This window comes from Sorex araneus, chromosome 1 (genome assembly GCF_027595985.1).
Source record: "Sorex araneus isolate mSorAra2 chromosome 1, mSorAra2.pri, whole genome shotgun sequence".
In the NCBI taxonomy this organism is placed as follows: Eukaryota; Metazoa; Chordata; class Mammalia; order Eulipotyphla; family Soricidae; genus Sorex; species Sorex araneus.
The window spans coordinates 268,266,770-268,280,403 of record NC_073302.1 but is presented as its reverse complement, the minus strand read 5'-3'; positions in this window follow the sequence as shown (position 1 = coordinate 268,280,403).

Here is a 13,634-nt window from a genome sequence, read left to right as displayed (position 1 = left end):
AGTTCCATCCTGCTTCCCCCTTCTTAGCTTTATTTCACAACCATGTATGGGAAGATAGAACTACTTACTCTTAGGGAAGTTAGAAGTTCACTGGTCAGGAAAATAAGATGATGCAAAAACCCCTCTCTGAAAGCTTCCAAATTTCCTTTGGGCATGTCTGCCCTACAGTTCTCTTGGTAGCACAGCTGTTGTGTCTCTTGTGGAACATTTACCTAAAATAGGTATCTTTTGATATTTTTAGAATAAGCTCATGCATCAAAAGAAGCATCAGCAGTGAATATCAAACCTTTATTTAAACAATTTTATCACAACTTTAGGCACATGTACCAAGCACATTCTATCGTTTCCACATAATAGAGTTAAATTATGAGTCTCTAATATCTATCTCTATCCCAGATCATTCCTGGGTTCCAAGAGGCAACACAGCATGTTGTGTTGTGGAAAACAAAAACTTTCCAGAGTTAGGCTACTTAGAAATGAGGCCCAGGTCCTTTCTCAACTATGTGACTTCAGAGCAGTAAGTTCATTTCTGCCTGTTTCTTCATCTGTAAAATGGGAACGATGCCACATTTTAATCACTCTACAAAAGAACATGTTTGCCTCTCTGATATTAGAATGTGTCTTACTAATGATGGTAGTTTAGGTGTGATTAAATGAAAAGCAATAATTGTGATGTAGTAGTGAGGATTTTTTCTTTTTGCTTTTTGGGTCACACCCAGCAATGCACAGGGGCTCTACACTCAGGAATTACTTCTGGTGGTGCTCAGGGGACCATATAGGAAGCTGGGAATTGAATCCGGGTCGGCCACATGCAAGGCAAACGCCCTACCAGCTATGCTATTACTCCAGCCCAAGTAGTGAGGATTTAAAATGCAGGATTTATAACAATATTTGGCACAAGTTAAACTTTAAATAGGGTCTAGCCAGTACTAGATCCATTTCAATATTTTAGGTATTCAAACTCATCTTCCCTTTATTTTCCTTGTATTCTTGATTTTGTCTCTTGCCAATAATGTAAGCCAGAAATAAGAAAGTCATGACTCATTTATTTTCTCCTTAACCTCTAATTCCAATAGATCAACCTCTTCTTCCCCCTTTTATAGCTCAAAAATCGCCATCCTTTCTACTCTTGCCTTGCCCACTGCCACCTCTCTACCACCCATTGCTCCTATCTCAGACCTGCTGCATGGTAATCTCCAGCAAAACCCTACTTTGCTTCTTCTTTCAGTTTTTATTTTATTTTATTTTTTAATTGATGCGGGATTATTTGTTACATTGCATATTTCCATAGGGCAGCATTAAAATGGACATATATATGCTATATTTTAAATTTACCATTAAAAGTCCCATTTTATCCATCATACAACTGACCTCTTTATCCAGTGCCCCAGCTCCATTCTTCCTGTTCCCTTCTGGTGACTATTCATTAGCTCTGAGAGTTGAATGTTGATCTTTGTTTTATTTAGTTCATTCTTTTGTTTTGTTTCTTTGTGTATCACTAGAGTAACATCTAGCAGTATTTGTCTATTTCTGGCTGACCTATTTCACTGAGTATGATAGTCTCTATGTCCATCTGTGTAACTACAAATACTGTTTTATCTTTAATGTTAACTTCCTTTCCTATACTTTTTTTTGGGGGGCAGGTGGGGTTTGGGCCCCATGTGACAGGGCTCAGGTATAATCCTGGCTTGGTACTTGGGAGCTGCTCAGGGGAGCATGACAAGCTAGGAATCAAATCCAGGTAACCTGCATGCACTCCAGCTGTTAAACTCTCTTTCTCTTTGGTACTGGACATTTCTTTCCTTTTCTTTTCTCTTTTGATTTTATGACCGTATTTGGTGGTGTTCAGGTGTTACTCTTGACTCTGTGCTCAGGAATCACTCCTGGCAGTGCTCAGGGAAACATAGGCAGTTCTAGGAAGGTTTCAACCATAGTTTGTGGCTTGCAAGGCCAGCACCTTACACCCTGTGCTATTTCTCCAGTCCACTTGGCCTTGTTGTTTTTTTTTTTTTTTTTACCCAGACTTCAGCATGATGCATTTTGGTTAAAATGTTGTGTAAGAGTGTAGCACCAACATGCTGCAGACAGTATTGTCATCAAAGACCTGCTCAATGGGTGGAATATCCTTACACACAACCCCAAATGTATGATCATCTAATCTTTGATAAGGGAGCAAGAGATGTGAAGTGGAGCAAGGAAAGCCTCTTTAACAAATGGTGCTGGCACAACTGGACAACCACATGCAAAAAAATGGGTTTAGACCTTGACCTGACACCATGCACAAAAGTCAGATCAAAATGGATTAAACACCTCAACATTAGACCACAAACCATAAGGTACGTTGAAGACAAGGTTGGCAAAACCCTCCACGATATTGAAGATAAAGGTATCTTCAAAGGTGACACGGAACTAAGCAATCTCGTAAAAACAGAGATCAACAAATGGGACTACATTAAACTAAAAAGCTTCTGCACCGCAAAAGATACAGTGACCAGAATACAAAGACTATCCACAGAATGGGAAAGGATATTTACACAATACCCATCAGATAAGGGGTTGATATCAATGGTATATAAAGCACTGGTTGAACTCTACAAGAAGAAAACATCCAACCCCATCAAAAAATGGGGCGAAGAAATGAACAGAAACTTTACCAAGGAAGAGATACGAATGGCCAAAAGGCACATGAAAAAGTGCTCTACATCACTAGTCGTCAGAGAGATGCAGATCAAAACAACCATGAGATACCACCTCACACCACAGAGACTAGCACACATCCAAAAGAACAAAAGCAACCGCTGTTGGAGAGGATGTGGGGAGAAAGGGACCCTTCTACACTGCTGGTGGGAATGCCGGCTAGTTCAGCCCTTTTGGAAAACAGTATGGACGATTCTCAAAAAACTAGAGGTTGAGCTCCCATTTGACCCAGCAATACCACTGCTGGGAATATATCCCAGAAAAGCCAAAAAGTATAGTCGAAGTGACATATGCACTTATATGTTCACCGCAGCACTGTTTACAATAGCCAGAATCTGGAAAAAACCCGAGTGCCCTAGAACAGATGACTGGTTGAAGAAACTCTGGTACATCTATACAATGGAATACTATGCAGCTGTTAGAAAAAATGAGGTCATGACGTTTGCATATAAGTGGATCAACATGGAAAGTATCATGCTAAGTGAAATGAGTCAGAAAGAGAGAGACAGACATAGAAAGATTGCACTCATCTGTGGAATATAGAATAATAGACTATAAGACTAACGCCCAAGAATAGTAGAAATAAGTACCAGGAGATTGTTCCCATGGCTTGGAGGCTGGTCTCTCATTCTGGGTAACTCAGGGAAGGGACCACCAAGTAAAATGTGGTTGGAGGTCATGTGGGGGAAGGGTGAGGCGGGCGGAATACAGACTAGAGACTGAACACAATGGCCACTCAACACCTCTATTGCAAACCACAACACCTAATCAGAGAGAGAGAACAAAAGGGAATTCCCTGCCATAGTGGCAGGGTGGGGTGGGGGGAGACGGGTCTGGGGAGGGGGGGAGGGATGTTGGGTTTACGGGTGGTGGAGAATGGGCACTGGTGAAGGGATGGGTTATTGAACTTTGTATGGGGGAAGCATGAGCACAAAGATGTATGGATCTGTAACTGTACCCTCACGATGACTCTCTAATTAAAAATAAACTAATAAAAAAAAAAGAGGAAAAAAAAATGGGGCGAAGAAATGAACAGAAACTTTACCAAGGAAGAAATACGAATGGCCAAAAGGCACATGAAAAAGTGCTCTACATCACTAGTCGTCAGAGAGATGCAGATCAAAACAACCATGAGATACCACCTCACACCACAGAGACTAGCACACATCCAAAAGAACAAAAGCAACTGCTGTTGGAGAGGATGTGGGGAGAAAGGGACCCTTCTACAGTGCTGGTGGGAATGCCGACTGGTTCAGCCCTTCTGGAACACAATATGGACGATTCTCAAAAAATTAGATATTGAACTCCCATTTTGACCCAGCAATACCACTGCTGGGAATATATCCCAGAGAGGCAAAAAAGTATCATCGAAACGACATCTGCACATGTATGTTCATCGCAGCACTGTTTACAATAGCCAGAATCTGGAAAAAACCCGAATGCCCCAGAATGGATGACTGGTTGAGGAAACTTTGGTACATCTATACAATGGAATTCTATGCAGCTGTTAGAAAAAAGGAGGTCATGAATTTTGTAGTTAAGTGGATCGGCATGAAAAGTTTCATGCTGAGTGAAATGAGTCAGAAAGAGAGAGACAGACATAGAAAGATTGCACTCATCTATGGTATATAGAATAACAGAGTGGGAGACTAACACCCAAGAACTATAGAAATAAATACCAGGAGGTTGACTCCATGGCTTGGAGGCTGGCCTCACATTCTGGGGAAAGGGCAACTCAGAGAAGGGATCACCAACTATAATGTAGTCGAAGGCCATGTGGGGGAAGGGAGTTGCGGGCTGAATGAGGGCTAGAGACTGAGCACAGTGGCCACTCAACACCTTTATTGCGGGCCATAGCAGCTAAATAGAGAGAGAGAACAGAAGGGAATGCCCTGCCACAGTGGCAGGGTGGGGTGGGGGGGAGATGGGATTGGGGAGGGTGGGAGGGATGCTGGGTTTACTGGTGGTGGAGAATGAGCACTGGTGAAGGGATGGGTTCCCGAACTTTGTATGAGGGAAGTATAAGCACAAAAGTGTATAAATCTGTAACTGTACCCTCACAGTGATTCACTAATTAAAAATAAATAAATTAAAAAAAAAAGACCTGTTCAACACTTACTGGCCAGAAACCATTAGAGAAAATTTCAGAAGGTTCAAAGTATTGACACTTTCCTAGACTAGGCTAAGAGTCCATCAGCAACAGTAGAAAAGCATGACAAGAACTCATATTCTGCCTTTAAAAAGCAGCAAATGCATCAGACAGCTGGACAAGAGGATGAGATAAGATCTTATTCAATTTTCACTGTGTGTATTCATCTAATTGAGACCAGTTCTTTTAAGTGATAGTATGCCAGTTCTTAGAAAGGAAGATGGATATTTAAATCCATGTAGTAATTGCTTGAAATGGAATAATATTCTACTTTAATCACCTAAGGTCATGTTCTAAATTGCGTTTCTTAGCTCAGCGTACTGCAGCAGAGGAGGTAGTTAAATGAGAGTCACCCTATGGTAACATCCTCTAAGTCAATGTCCCAGAAGTGCTTCTCAGCAAAGCCAGGTAAAACCAAGTCACTAGCAGTTTCTCTAAGTGTCCCCACCTCCTGTAAAGAATCCAAGACAGACCCATGTCCTACTGGATCCATCCCGTAGGAAATTATATTATACTTTATCATACTTTACACTATACTTTATTGTGTTTGAGTTGTACTGATTATACTAGAGGAAATATTCCATTTATACTTAATGCAGTGTTTAACTGAAGAAAAAAGCATGGCCCCTAAAAAATAGCTCTTAGAGATCTCAGGATGGGGGCGGTACCAGCACTCTCTTCGCCGAGATGTGACCTGAGTGGCCGCATGTGTGCGGCCTCCCTGTTGCTGGATGACCATGATCCCGGCGGCCAGCAAAGCTACTTTCGGTACCAGTAGCTTCTTGCAGAAATGTCTCTAAACTGTGAACTAAGCCACGGCCCCATGCCACCTCAGGAGGGGAAAGGTTTTTCTATCTTGGCTTTTTCTTTCCAGGGAGGTTGGAAGGCATGGCGATCGCCATCTTATAAGGACCACTAAAGAGAGGTACGAGCTTGCAATGATGCAATTTCTGGCAGAAATTTCCCAGGACTTAGTTATTAAAATACTAACATACAGAAATCCAAAACCTCATAGCTCTTCATTCTCAGCAATGGAAAACAAATTATCAAATGCTTCCTTTTTAGCAGGTCTGACTTTGGGGGGGAAACTCCAAACAATAATAGTGAGTTGTTTATGGAAATATTGAATGTAATTAAAGTAAAGAGAAAGTAAAGTGAAAATTATCAGCTACACAGGCGGGGTGGGGGGGGTAGGAGGGGAGGTATACTGGGGTTCTTGGTGGTGGAATATGTGCAAGGGATAGGTGTTCAACCATTGTATAACTGAGACTTAAGCCTGAATGATTTGCAACTTTCCACATGGTGATTTAATTTAAAAAAAAAATAGCTCTTAAACTAGATTCTTACAAGTCCCATACAGCTTCCTAAAACATTCTAGGTCTCAGGAACTTCCTCCATAGGAAACAAACTCTGTCCCACCTGGTGAAATTGAACACTATCACTTGACTTGGGAGAAGACATCGAACATGCTGACAGACACTGTTCCGCCTCTGCTCAGCAGAAATTTTAAAAAGCACGTGAAGACAGGAAGGGTGGTAGAGTGAGTAGGGTATTTGCCTTGCAAGTCCGCATCCCCGAGTCTGATCCCAAAAGCACGAATGGTCCCTGGAGCCTGCCAGGAATGATTCCCAAACACAGAGCCAGGGGTAAGTCCTGAGCACCACCGGGTGTGGCCCCCAAACAAAAAACAAAACCAAAAGCATTTCCTTGTTACCATAGCACAGCATAACTATGTGGACAACACAGTAACTTTGGCTCTTGGGAAACAGACTTTGAATATATTTGTCATCATCAAAAGGCTAAAGTCTTCAAGGTGATCTAGTTCCCCAAGAGCTGTGTCTCTCTTCTTTCATCTCATAAAAATCAGTCTAGGACTTCTGTTTAAAGTGTGCTGCTAATGGGAATGCCCTGCCACAGAGGCAAGGTAGGGTGAAGGGGACAGGGTGGGGGTGGTGGGAGGGATGTTGGGACCATTGGTGGTGGAAAATGGGCACTGGTGGAGGGATGGGTACTCAATCATTGTATGACTGAAACATAAGCATGAAAACCTGTAAGTCTGTAACTTTGTCTCACGGTGATTCACTAATAAAATAAAAATAAAAAATAAAGTGGGCTGCTAGAATCCAGCAGACTTCCTTGCTGTAGTCCATAATTTTCACTCTAATTAATATCCTGTATGTTGTGACAAGAAAATTGAGTTGTTGCCATGTGTGATTGCAATTTTGAAACCAGCTTAAGCTTATAATTAATTGAACTCATCATACTATCTCAACATTATCGATCGGGTCCCTGAATCAGAAAAATAACCTGTAAGCCAATATGCAAACATAGACTGAACTCACAGCTTTTAAAATTATTTACTAGCCATCACTGTATTCCAAGAAAAGGGAAACACATTTTGGATCTACATAAATGAAAAGTGCATTGTCTTGTATTTTGTGTGCTTCTGTGGCTTAAAATAAAATTATGCTATCTAGAAAAAGTTGTTATGAATATTTTAAACCTCTGGATCAATTTTTTCCTAGAAAATTCCTCTTTATCTCTGATATTTCTGAAAACAAGCAGCTGTTGTAACAATCCCATCTTTTATATACTTAAATACTACATGTGTAGTATTTTATGGTAATTCATACAAATGGGCTGGAGCGATAGCACAGTGGGTAGGGCGTTTGTCTTGCACGTGGTGGACCTGGGTTTGATTCCACCGCCCCTCTTGGAGAGCCCAGGAAGCTACTGAGAGTATCTTGCCCGCAGGGCAGAGCCTGGCAAGCTACCCATGACATATTCAATATTCCAAACACAGTAACAACAAGTCCCACAATGGAGAAGTTACTGGTGCCCGCTCGAGCAAATCAATGAACAATGAGATGACAGTGACATGATACAGCCTTTATGCAGTAATTACATACAGTAACTCATGCAAATAGCATTTATATATTTTCTGGTATGTTTGCTCAAGAAACACAATACTGAAATAAAAGGTATGTGTTCCTACCTTCTTCAAACATATCATCTAGCAAGCTCTTCACAGTATATACCACGCTATTATTCTCTCCCAATTCAAACATGTAGTAACATTGCCAAATTTTAATATGATATAACTTAACTTATCTGAGTATTTCAATTATCTAAAAACATAGCTAAGCCACTAACAGGAGTATTTTTTAAACTTTAAACTTATTTCATACTCATACAGATAAAAACTGGTAGGACCATAGGTATAGCTTAACAGACTGGAGCATATGCTTTGCATGCCAGAGGTCTGGGTTCCATTCTGACTCTGCATGGTTTGAGCATCACCAGGAGTGACCCCCAAGCAATGAACCAGGAGTCATCCAAAAAATTTCCAGGAAGGATGCAAAACACAAAACCGCAACCAAAACAAAGGGTAAAGGTTAATAGAATATCTATTCGATGCTAGTCAGTTTACTCAGTGTTTTGTGTCAAATGCTAGCATCCTAAGACTCCAAGATGGACATTAGAATTGCCCTGTCTTATTGATGAAGAAATTGAAGTTCAGAAAAGACCCCCCCCAAAAAAAAAATCCAGGTCTAACAGATGGAGTGAGGATTTTAAGTCCAGACCTGTCCAGTGTTAGTACTCAATATCTTAACAACTGCCCCACAAAAACTTATCTCATCACGGAAGAATCCCTGGAACTTTACTTTATTTACTGATGCTATATAACAAACACTCCCAGACTCCGTGGTTCAAATATTCGGAGAGAACATAGCAAGAACTGTTCATTGATGTCTTTTTGTGATGTCACTTGATGATGTCTGGGGCCTCAACTGGACAGACAGAAGCATGGAAGGAGAGGGAATTTAAGAAGGACTTACAGAGGAAGGCTGGAATTATCTGGAGGTATCTTCACTCAGGTGCTGGAGTTGGTGCTTAGATGCCAGATCTACCTAAGCTTGGGCCTTAGACAGAGCTGGCAAGCACATGTACTTCCATAGAGCCTCACTGTGTGGGTGGGGCTCCCCTCACAACATAGATGTCCTTCTCTTACATATTGGTGCAAAATTCCAAAATTGTAAGGCCATGCATGTGACTCAGCAGTCGAATACTTATTTGCCTTGTGTGCATGAGGCCCTGAATTCCAACAGAAAGAAGGAAGGGGGCAGGGGGAGGAAAAGAGGTAAGAAGGAGGGGATGAATTTTACTTGTTTCTTTGTCCTATTCAATTAATTTTGGAAATATTCAAACATATCCCAAGTAAGAGAGAATAGAAAAAGCAGCACGTAAATATTGCCCAGCCTCAACAATGTGTAATGATTTGTCCATCCAAACAAATGCTAAGGATAGCTAATAGGATGGGAACTGGAAAACAGAAAAGTCACTTCTACCATAAGACAAAAACAGGAAAGGCATAGATAGCAGATAAGAAAAGACCAGGAAAAGAGAAAAAGTAAACAGAAGAGGCCATTAAGTCCAGCCTGGAGGGGCATTTCATTTGGGACTGACATGGCCACAGAGTTTAATAATGACAGGCATCTGATACTTTTAATGCTCAAAAATAAGTTTTCGAACAACCACCCTGCCCTTCCAGAGGAAGCTAAATTCTATCTAATAAATTCCACAACGGAAGACAGCCCAGTGTTGAGCCTATTTTGTGGAGACTTGCATTTGAAGCAGTCACTCTATGGTGGCAAACACCTTTAATGCTTGTGAAAGAACTCATTTCTCAGTGCTCACTTCTGAATCACTACTGCTCACTTAGAACAGAAACTGTCCTGGTTGCTTTAGTTTGGGTGAGAGGGTATAGAAAGAAAGCCAGCAAGTCTCCTTTTCTATGGCTAATGTTGTGATTTTTCCACTATTGCAAAGCTGACATATGAGGCATGCTCGTATAACTGTGTGCTCTTGAATGACCACATTTGCAGAGAAGGCCTGTTTTGAATAGCTCATTTTCAGTTTCATCTGCTTAAGCTATTTCTTTAATTAAAAAAAAATGTCATGGTCTTGAGTTCTAAATCCTGAAATCACTGATAGAATAACCATCAGTGATCATTTCCACAGTAATATACTATTCATTGCAAGAAGGACCAGTAGTTGGTGCTGGAGAGAGAGAGTACAGAGTTAAGGCACATCCCTTGTACTTGGGTGACCCCAGTTCAATCCCCAGCACTGTATATTGTCCCCAGGTACCACTAGTAGTGATCCCTGAGCAAAGAACCAGGAGTACGCCTCAAACATCACCAAGTCTAACCCCCCAAAAAAACAAAATAAATAAAAGACTAAAGTCATCTCCATCGGTGAATCCCACAATTAACCTGTTTGCCTTGTAGTGATTTGTGCAGGTATAAATAAAAGTTCTAAACTAGTTTACAAACTAGCTTTTTGATGACAAGAGCCAACGATTGGTTAAAACTCTAGACAAGGGATTAGAAATACGGTTCAAGTGGTAAAGCAGAAGCCTAGCATAAGGACAATTCCCAGCACCACTCAGTCCTAACAGGTGTGGCCCTGCAGATGCCTCACACACTTTAAGGCCCAAATATCACTGGATATAGTGTGTGTGCGTGTGTGTGTGTGTGTGTGTGTGTGTGTGTATTTACAGATCATATCCCCCATTTTCCAGTAGCTAGGTGGTCACACCCAGAAACTGCTCCCAACACTGTGTAATCCTATCAACGGCCAACATCCAGAGACTATAAAACTAAGCTCCTGGAAACGCAACATCTTATAGCCTAGTTCTCCCTCTCAGAGAACCTGGCAAGCTTCTGCCTGCACAGGAGAGCCTGGCAAGCTCCCCGTGATGTATTCATATGCCAAATACAGTAACAATGATGGGTCTCATTCTCCTGACCCTGAAAGAGCCTCTAATGTGGCACCGCTGGGAAGGATGAGTAAAGAGAGACTGCTAAAATCTCAGGGTAAGGATGAATGGAGATGTTACTGGGCCCACTCAAGCAAATCGACGATCAATAATTGACAGTGATAGTCAGTGATGGAATATTGGACAGGAGCGATAGCACAGAGTGGGTAGGGCGTTTGCCTTGCATGCGGCCGACCCAGGTTTGATTCTTTCGTCCCTCTCTGAGAGCCCGGCAAACTACCAAGTGTATCCTGCCCACACGGCAGAGCCTGGCAAGCTACCCGTGGCATATTTAATATGACAAAAACAGTAACAAGTCTCACAATGGAGATGTTACTGATGCCCGCTCGAGCAAATCGGCGAACAATGTGATGACAGTGCTACAGTCCTATGGAATATTGACACTAGAGTTTTACCAATAAAGGACAAAATCATATGGGGCCACTCATTTTAAAAAGAATATTTTTAAAAGAAATATTTAGCAAGAGGGTCAGTAAATTAGAGAAAAGGGAACAATTGCAGGACCAAAGGAACAAAAGGGCCAAAGGATAGTACAGTGGGTGGTGCTTACACGTGGCCAACCTGGGTTTGATCCCCAGCATTCCTCCCTCCACACCACCAGGAGTAACCCCTGAGTATAGAGTCAGGAGTAACCCCTGAACATTTCCAGATATGGCCCCAAAACCAAAACCAAAACAAACAAAAACAAATGGGAACAATTGCGGCTTGGTAAAGAATAGAATTGGCTCTTCAGTGCTGAACTTAATGTAGCATACATACATGCCTATTTTTTTAAAGATTCTAAGTTTATCTTCAATAAACTTAAATAGTGAATTTAAAAATTGTTCCATCTGTAAGTGATCAAATAAAATTGAAATGAGAGAGAGAGAGAGAGAGAGGAGAGAGAATTATTTAACAAAACAACCACTGAAGAACTGTTCATTGTGTAAGATATTAATTCCAGGTTAAATAAGTTTAGGGAATAATAACAATAAAATAAAGAGGAAAGCAGGAAAGAAGGAAGGAAGGAAGGAAGGAAGGAAGGAAGGAAGGAAGGAAGGAAGGAAGGAAGGAAGGAAGGAAGGAAGGAAGGAGGGAGGGAGGGAGGGAGGGAGGGAGGGAGGAAGGAAGGAAGGAAGGAAGGAAGGAAGGAAGGAAGGAAGGAAGGAAGGAAGGAAGGAAGGAAGGAAGGAAGGAGGGAGGGAGGGAGGGAGGGAGGAAGGAAGGAAGGAAGGAAGGAAGGAAGGAAGGAAGGAAGGAAGGAAGGAAGGAAGGAAGGAAGGAAGGAAGGAAGGAAGGAGGGAGGGAGGGAGGAAGGAAGGAAGGAAGGAAGGAAGGAAGGAAGGAAGGAAGGAAGGAAGGAAGGAAGGAAGGAAGGAAGGAAGGAAGGAAGGAAGGAGGAAGGAAGGAAGGAAGGAAGGAAGGAAGGAAGGAAGGAAGGAGGAAGGAAGGAAGGAAGGAAGGAAGGAAGGAAGGAAGGAAGGAAGGAAGGAAGGAAGGAAGGAAGGAAGGAAGGAAGGAAGGAAGGAGGAAGGAAGGAAGGAAGGAAGGAAGGAAGGAAGGAAGGAAGGAAGGAAGGAAGGGAGGGAGGGAGGGAGGGAGGGAGGGAGGGAGGAAGGAAGGAAGGAAGGAAGAGAGAGAGGTAGGGGGAGGGAAGGAGGGAGGGAAGAAGGGAGGATGGAAGGAAGGAAGGAAGGAAGGAAGGAAGGAAGGAAGGAAGGAAGGAAGGAAGGAAGGAAGGAAGGAAGGAAGGAAGGAAGGAAGGAAGGAAGGAAGGAAGGGAGGGAGGGAGGGAGGGAAAGAGGAAGGGAGGGAGGGAGGGAGGGAAAGAGGAAGGGAGGGAGGGAGGGAGGGATCGAGGGAGGGAGGGAGGGAGGAAGGAAGAAAGGATCAGAAAGGTTAAAAAAAAAAAAAACAGCTTCCATATGGAGTTGATCCTTTTTTAACCTCTAAATATGCTATAGAATATCTATAAAGAAGTCTCATTTCCTTTGACTCCTGTGCACAGCTTTAATTTTTAATTCTCAGAGTGACTTTTAAAAATTGTTTCTTATTAAGCAATGAAGAATTTGAACTGTTTTATAACATCACTGACCAGAATAAGTTCTTGAATGAGCTGCAGCTTAGAGTTCTTTGGAACAGACGTGACAGATGGAAACCAAGTAAATCAGAGAACACGAGGAGAATCAGAGAGCAAGATAGAATCAGTGAGCTGGAGAGAAGCAGAGAGCACAAGGAGAAGCAGAGAGCACCAGAAGAGGTGGCAAAACATACAAAAAAGGAGAAACACTGATCTTTTTGATTATCCGAGAAAGTTCCTGAATGCTAAACAGCTCTTTCATCTTCTACCTCCATTCAAGGCTCTGAACTTGATTTTTCTTTATTAAATATCTCTAATGTAAAGAAATAACTTTTTTTTCTTTGTGTTGAGGGTGAGAGCCTGTGGGTTGTGAGCAGCATGAGCTGGGGGCTTTGTGACTGGGGAGAGGACAGGTAATGGTTGAGTCAGAGAACAGAGCGGACTGGAAGCTCGGTGCACAAGGCTCAGACATCCAGAAACCGTGCAGCCAGAGACAAAAGCAGACATGGTGGGAAGTGCAGACAAGACAAACAAATAGGAAAGAGAAGGAAATCATTATAAAATCTGTTAGTGAGAGAAGGTTATAGTGGTTAGAGCTTCTTCATCATCATCATCATCATCATCATCATCATCCCGTTGAAAGTTGAATTTCTCCAGCCATCTCAGTAACGTCTCCATTCGTCCTGGCCCTGAGATTTTAGAAGCCTTTCTTTACTTGTCCTTCCCAACGATGCCACATTGGAGGATCTTTCAGGGTCAGGGGAATGAGACCCAGCATTGTTACTGGTTTGGGCATATAAATAAACCATGGGGAGTTTGCCAGGCTCTCCCATATGGGCAGGAAACTCTCGGTAGCTTGCCAGGTTCTCCCAGAGGGAGAAGTAGGA